Source organism: Epinephelus moara, chromosome 10 (assembly GCF_006386435.1).
Source record: "Epinephelus moara isolate mb chromosome 10, YSFRI_EMoa_1.0, whole genome shotgun sequence".
Classification (NCBI taxonomy): Eukaryota; Metazoa; Chordata; class Actinopteri; order Perciformes; family Serranidae; genus Epinephelus; species Epinephelus moara.
In genome coordinates, this window is record NC_065515.1 from 12125426 (window position 1) to 12133669 (window position 8244).

The following is an 8244-nucleotide window of genomic DNA, read 5'->3' on the forward strand; positions in this document are numbered from 1 at the left end:
AGTTTGTTTTGTACCATCTTTTCAAATAAAAAAATGTTGCTCTGTCACCATGTTCTCGGTGCCTCTGTACACTTCTCTGTGTGAGTGTTAGTTAACTCCACAAAAAGACAACAGTGCCTCCCTGTGACCAAAGTGTACTGATGCAGCAAGAGGAGTTTCACTTACTGAAGTCAGAGCTGAGACTCTTATTTATACACTCTAATCATAGTTAAGTCTCTTCCTGATGGTTAACAGATCCGGTTCCTGCAACAGTAGCAATATCTGACAGAGAGGTCAATGCTTATGATGAACACTAACAGCATCTGCCCAACACTTTCCAATTTTACAAGCGCATTTTGTTTCCAATTTTAAGATTGTTTAAGGAATAAAATACGTTATGACATTGTATCAGGCCATCTTGCTTTATTGCCACTCCAAATTTAGCTAAATCATGCTTAAACAAATGATAAATTGTCAAAATACTTGTGCTGAGTCAAATGTAAGGAAACGCTGAGCCTCTTGTCGATGACTAGTACAGAATTCAACACACTGAGTGGTGTAGATCAGACCAGACAGGTGGCTGTTGCCAGGATAACAGTTTTTAACAGAGTCTCATAAGGAGGACAGATTGGGGAAATAAAATACATGACTCAGACTATGGGAGTTTTGATCTACTTAACATATCTGTAGGCTGTCACCTGCTTTTGGAAGAAAGTCACCTTGCCCTCATATTATAGTTGTGGACCATCAGTTACAACAGACACCATCTCTCAGCTGTTATAAATGTTTCACTACCGTTATTTAGCTAGTGAGTCAGTGATTTCCTATTAGCTCACACATGGAAGAAACCTTTTGATTTTGGTTGCTGTATGATTGTGCATGCAGCGCATTAGGTGGTTTCCATTTTTAACAGAAGCATATTAGTCACTGCATTATTAAATATACATGCATATTGTCTATGAAGGGGAGACTGGGGATGGTTGTAACACTTTCATTATTTCCAGCTAGAATTCACCTGATTCACTCTGCACATGCTTAGTTTAGTCCTGTTCGCTCATGTGAGCAATGAGCACCCTAAGGCAGAAACAGCCAAGGTTATCAGGGAAAAAAATCATTTTGAGGTAAGAGAGTATTTATTTTTTTAATTTCATTTATTTTTGTAATAGCATTGACTGCATTGTAGTTATATTCATCAAGCTTTAATCATGTTTCTTTTCTGTATGTAGACATGGTTCATGGAAGTTGTAAGTGCTAATGTTTAAGCTATTAGCAGGGTTGGGCAGGTTTAAAAATGATCAAACTGGTGTTGCTGCTTCAAAGTGGAACATAATGACACCGTGTCCCAACGACAAATGATCATCAGAGTATTGCCTCGCATCACGTAACATCAGAGCTCTGTTTCATGTGCTGTAATATGTAATGGAAATTACATACAATATAGTCTACAGCGAGAAACGTAGCTTATTAGTAGCAATGGTCATTTAGCTCACCAAAAACTCTAAGCTCCCTGGTGATCTTTCTCCAGACAGCCTCCATCTTATTCAGGTTTTTGTAATGAAATAAGGAGGTATCGTGTAGATAATTCCTCATCTTAACTTCGTGAATCAGCCTTTCCTTGTCCAATACGTAGTTTTCAAAGCAAGCAACAGTTATAAATATGAACACAGCGTCCGACAAAACTTTGGGTCACAACAGCAGCGCTGCGTCGCTTGCAGTTAGTTAGGACACTGCTCTCGTCGGCTTCAAATCCAAAATGTTGCCATGTTGGTGCAGTTTTAGTTGTCTTGCCGTGTCCCCTCTCGTCACCCCAAAACACATGAACTTTGTTGTAAACAAACACTGCTTGTGTGACTCCGCCTCTCCCATCTCCTGAAATGTGATCTCCTTCATGTTGCTGACCTCGGTTCCCAGCTGGTCAGACGCCAGTGGCTCCATTACTCCATTTATATGTTTATCATGTTGGCATATTGCTGGTTATTATGCAATATATGTTGGATTTAGCGCTGTGAGGCCTGGAGCACAGGTTGTCGCTTTTTAATTTGCCATAAGTGTTATGATGACAAATGGGTTCAGCCAGTTTGCATCAAATTAAACTGTTAAGCACGGTACCAGACTGACAAAACCAGAAAATGACCTTTAACTGTGGCTACAACAGTCTGGGTTAGATGTAATATGAAAAAGTGTACCAGCTTACACTAACCAAAATTTGAATATACTTGGCTCACACAAAAGTGCAGTACAGACAAGCACAAACACACATAGGTAGACAAGAAAGCAACACACACACACACAAGTGCAGGACAAGCGCAAACACAAATAAACAAACATAAGACACAAACACACACCAAATATATTAAAAGTCATGTAAGTGTTAAAAAAATACACAAATCACCTTGACAATGGGGTGATTTCTAACATTTCACTATTTGTGTTTGAGACTAAAACATGCGTTTGCTCTTTGTGTTACAGAGATAACAGCTACACCATTTAATAGCACACACGTGTAACAAGGTTGTATGACATTGTCTGAATGCCCTGGCTTAGCTCCAAGATACAGACAGAAATTTAAAAAATGTTACAACCATCCCCGTTCTCCACTAAATATATTTACACAACTGCCGATAAAGGGAAACCCATTTGGAAAGTTTTGCAACTTAAAAATATCTCATTTACATGACCATCCAGATAAGGAAGCAAACACTGAGAGCTCCACACCCACTCATAATGAAACAGTCTGGTTGATTATCAGCAATATAAGAATATAATAATTTGTAATGCCACTTCAGCTGGGAAACTGTGCTGCTGCTCTTGTCCTTTACTGTGACAGAGATGAGGGCTAGTCAATCAGATGTGTATCCATATCTCAACCTGCTTCATGTCCCAAATGCACTTCTGTCACTGTGAAAATCATTGTTTTTTTCTATGTGTGTCTTCAGATGAAAGGTCACAGTCTGTGTTCACCCAGAGCTTTGACCCAGAAGTCGAAAGCATTAAATGTGTAACAGAAGAAGAACATGTAGCTGATTGCTAGCTGATTGTAACTAACTTGTTTGACGATCGTTTGGTCTGTGACAACACAGGTCAACCGGAAAAAGTTTGAAAGGGTCCATATCGCTACATATAGGAGCGGAGTCAGACATACTTGGGTCAATATATACATTCCCCTCATGTGCTTGTATACTTGAACAAGGACATTAGTCCTATTAAATGGCCCAGTCGAGCTGTAACCATAGCTCGACCTAACTGTGCGTGTAAACGTACTCGGTGACTGTTTTGCATAAAATGCTGGTGAAATAGGAAGATGCTGCAGTCACTGACAACATTTGGCCAAACTTTTGACACCTCTCATTAAGAATTCCAATAACTTCCCCTTGCTGGTCAGCACAGGAGCTACATGGTTGAAATAAGCTGTGCCAAGCCCAAGACCATAGGCGTCATTTAGGTATGGCGAGGTATGGCAGCTACCATACCTTGGAATCGGGAGAAAAAAAAGAGAGAGAGGTTCTGTAGTCATTACTCGAGGCGCACCGGCTGGTTGTTTTCATTGTATTGCGCTTAAATAGGTCAATAGCATACTCATCAGTGAATACGAGTGTTAGTGAATACGAGTGTTATTGAATCAAATTGTTCGCCACTTCGCTCCTCCGCGAGTTATGAGTTATGTGAGTTACCGTATATTTCCAAATAGTCGCCGGTGGCAAATAGCCGCCGGGCACCTAATAGCCGCTGGGGGTTTGACCCCATTTTGCAAATTAAATGCCGGTCCGATTAAACGCCCAGGCAATTATTTCCTCATTCATTGCCTCCGGACTGTTTGCGCTTTTACGCATGGGTCGGTGATGAAGTGGTGCACATGACTCGTGCTACGGACAGACGGACGGACAGACAGCCACGTATCTAAAACAGGTAACACATCTGGCTACATCTTTCCCACATCAAATATCCGTGATCACCTACACCCGCATGCGTAAAAGCGCACACAATTCCATGTCCTCTCACCGCGGATGCTGTGATTTGATGGCCCGGTACTCACTGTAGCTCACTCTTAGACCCAATAATAATAATAACAATAATAATAAGTTACTGTGGACCTATATGCCATGCCTTTTAACAAAATTACCAGAAGAGTTTGCTGAAAAACAGGTAATGTAAGCCTGAATTACTCACGTGCGTCCCCGGTGAAAATTGCTGAAATGCATGGGGAATACAGCTTCTACAGGCTCGCCATAGCTTACTGTCAGGACTCAGGGACCAGAATTCGGGATGGCGGACCATCGGGATGGCGATATTTCGGTGTGGCGGCCTGTAAATGTTGGTTAAATGGCCCGTTCGGTTGGTATTCGGATAACTGGGGCTTTACTGGTATAATGCAATAGCACCACCCAGCGGTGAAACCCGTGTACATGTGTACACGAAAAAAATGACCCACTCTAAATGTTTAGAGATTTTTGTACACGAACTCACCCCTACATTATACAGTATTTTTGCACTAAAAACATACTGGACAGGAACTGTAACCAAATAACAGCCTGGTGCAGGTCGGTGCCCAAAAAAAAAAAAAAAAAAAAGCCTTGAGCAAATAGCCGCCTGGTTCTTTTAAATGCCTGGGGTCAAAATCGATTTTGTGAAATAAACGCCCGGGCTACTATTTGGAAAAATACGGTATCTGTGTGTTGTAAAAGCATTTTGCTCTGCTGCTGTAGACAGCCTGTCTAAATGATGTCTTGAAGCCTGTCTGATATTATATGGGTTTTTTTTTCTTCATGTCGGCATGTTAAGCTTGTATTTTCAGTCTCTGGAGACACTCCAATAAATTCGCCTATACTTTTTTGTACCAAATTGGCCTTTGTTTTACTATGTTTCATACACCGGACCCCTTGGTTATCTTCTAGAAATGAGCTTGTAATTAATTTATTTTCTTTATTTTCTGTGAAGTTAAACACATGACTAATGATAATTAAACGTCCACTCGCTGACCGTGGTGCTGAAATATGCGCCGAAATAGGTCCGATGTTTTCACTGCTCTCACCAAGTCGTGCATTACATGCAGACATGAGGTATTACGAATGTGAGAAACAGCTTCATGTCCTTTGAAACAGTTTTCAATAGCATAGTATGTACTTCTGACAGGTCAAAGACCAAAGTGAAGTTTTATATAAGTTCATATTTTTGAAACTCCATCATCAGTAGCTCTGTGACGTCACGTCATATTGCCGTACCTTAGCTTTTGCTGAAACGACGCCCCCTGCCCAAGCCTCCATGTCCTCCTGACTGTCCTTTGAGTGTGAGCTAGGAACATTAGAGTCACAATGTGCCCCTTACAGTAAGGTGCTGGGTGTCTTTCCAGTCTAACATCTGGAGGACCAAAGGTTCAGTCACTGTCCAATTCAATACTTCTATAAGAAGCTGAAGGGAATGTGATCTATTGATTCTGGTTCCTAAACACGCACTACAGATAAACCCCCCAAAGGATGAGAGATAAGCGACGGCTGATATACTACTGCGTCACAACTCAGAGGATGTGGTTATGATATACATCTGTATTTCTTGTAAATTAAAAACAAGATGAACCATGCATGAGAAAAGCTGGGCAAATGCCAAAAAGACTTGTGTGGACAGTGTAGAGGGAGGAACTCCTGCCCATCATCCACCCCACCCTGTTCCTGAGACTAGATGATAAAAAAATGGTTAAAGGGGAGGCTGGATTGCCTTTAAAATATAATATTTCGACATCAAATAAAAAGGAAAAGAGCACAAAAAAGAGGCAAAGCAGCAACACATATACTGAAATTTTTATCATCCCCACAGGATCCCATCACATACCTGCTCACCACAAACTACAACTTGGGCTCTGTTCAAGTGTTGTAAGGAAAGGAAAGGAAAATAAGAAACCATCTGAAGTCAGCCAAGCAAAATTGAGTGCATCAGTTGCAGTTAAAACATTACAGTCAGGTTCGCAATGTCCTGATTTGAACCTTCTTTCAAAATTTTTGGGGAGTTTATAAACTATACATTTTTGGAACGTTTAGAGTCTGACAAACCCCAAAACCAATGTTTCCTTTTTTTTTCAAAGTCCCTGTGGCGGCCATCTTGGACTTTCAAAATGGCAACCACCTATAACCTGTTTTTAGCTGGATGCGACATAATAAATCTAATTGTTTCTGAGTTTAGGAGATAATTGTATATTTCTCAAGGCAAGGAAACAAACAGGAACATTTCTTACACATTAAAAATATAAACTGATGCTGCACCTGCCTGTAATGAGTTTTGTGTCAGGTAAAATATTGCTGTATCTCTTGTTATTGTATCTCCTTTTACTACACTTGACAACCTGCTACGTAGCATTAGCAGTTAGCTTTAGAAAAACAACAGTTAAGATTAGCTGAGTGCCTAGTGTTAACTACTGGTTGACATACCTCGCTAATGACAAACACAATAAGTTATTTAGCAGTTGTCAGTTGAGAACTCACTTGACAGCTAAGATATAGGTGCGGACAGACAGCGTTATTCAGCCAGGTGACTCTTTATCTATTGAGCTGACAGAGCAGAAGACTGGCAAGAGAAAGGGTGTGTGCTATTGACACATACTGTCATCTTTGAGATACACCTTTATTTTGAAATTCCTATGACATGTCTGTGTCACAATTTCCATCCAAGCGCAACTCCTTCCTGAGCATTCAATAATACAAGTGGCCTAGCACCAGGCAGATAGTAATGGTAAGCAGCCAAGAAAAGACAGAGGAGGAGGATATTTACTTATATCGTCTCATATTGAGAAAAGGCGGCTGAATTGAATCACCGAAATTGTATTGTGGCAGACTTTGTGGTATCAGCAAATATGGTATCTCTGTCCAAAGGATCAAGGTGAGGTGACTGTACAATACAGCACAGATCTACTGAGTTTGGCAGATCAGCCATCTCCAATAGAACAACAAACATTAGGAGCTCCACACTTCGTCATAAAATAGTGATGCAGTTTTATTGATATGAAATTCAAGATAAAATCATGGCTAAAATCAACCCAACAGTGTACCTCCATTTACCCATTAATGCAAACACTTGATGTGTCTTCTTAATTTTGTGGAACCTTGTTGTTGTTGTTGTATAGTGAATCTGTACTCTCCACTAATTGTGTTTTTACATCACAGTTTTAACTTTCTTAACAAAGATGCCATTTTCTGTTTCGTGCCCAACGACAACAGGTGTAAAACAGCTTATATCTGACTCTGGTGCAGCTAATTAGCAGATTAGCCGATTAGCAATATGGATTTATATTAGGCCTACCTAACACAACCAGAAGTCTTGTGGCTCTGAAAAGTGCTTTCTTTCTCGACCTTTTTATTGGTCTCCCACATAGGGCTATGCGATCATTAGAAGAATGTCCACTATCACGACTGCCTACAACACCGAATGCTTCTTCAAGCACCTCCATCATCAAAAAAACGCGGAAAAATGGTTGTGAAGAGGACGTGATGAAATATTTACATACATTTTTACAGAGGATAGTGTTCACACGGGATTAAAATTACCCGAGGTATTTTCTCCGGACCGCATTACAGAAGGTAAAAGTCGCCGTAATTTTTACTGGCATTATCCGTAATGATTACAGACATGGTGCGTTCGGACGGGACTAAAACACCTGGTAATTATTACTTTACCCCACGTCTCCACATTAAACTAATCCCGTCCGAATAGGGCTACAGACTCAACACATGAATGCATGTTTCTCCTGGCATTCTTCAGTTTCCTCTGATGCTCCGAATACACAGCGTTGCGCAGTGTGTCTCAACATGCGAGTCTGGCTAACATCACCATTCTCACTTTTGATTCCTTCAAAATCATTCACTTTTTTTTCAATTTAAAGTTATTTTCAAAAAAAATCATAGAACATACATGTTACATGGGCAGACCAATAGCTCTCTTAAAAATGATATCTAAATATGTCCAACGGAGGTCGTATAAGGCCAATTACAATAATTCAGGGTTCAACGTAGGGCTGCACGGTATATGCGGTACATGGTAGAAATGATATAAATTTGGCCCACGGTAGAGATTTGCGCTCTACCGTCCTATCGTCGATGACGTCATCGCACCTGCCTCAGTATGAAAATGGCTACGAGCACAGAGACAGCGGAGCAAGAGGAGCTGGTTCACGTCCGTGATTTAGCGTAGCACGTGCAACATGTGTTGCTGGAGAACTTGTGAGTGAGTGAGTTAATGTCTTATGAACAGCCCCGGACTTCTCAGACTCTTTTAGCGACTTAC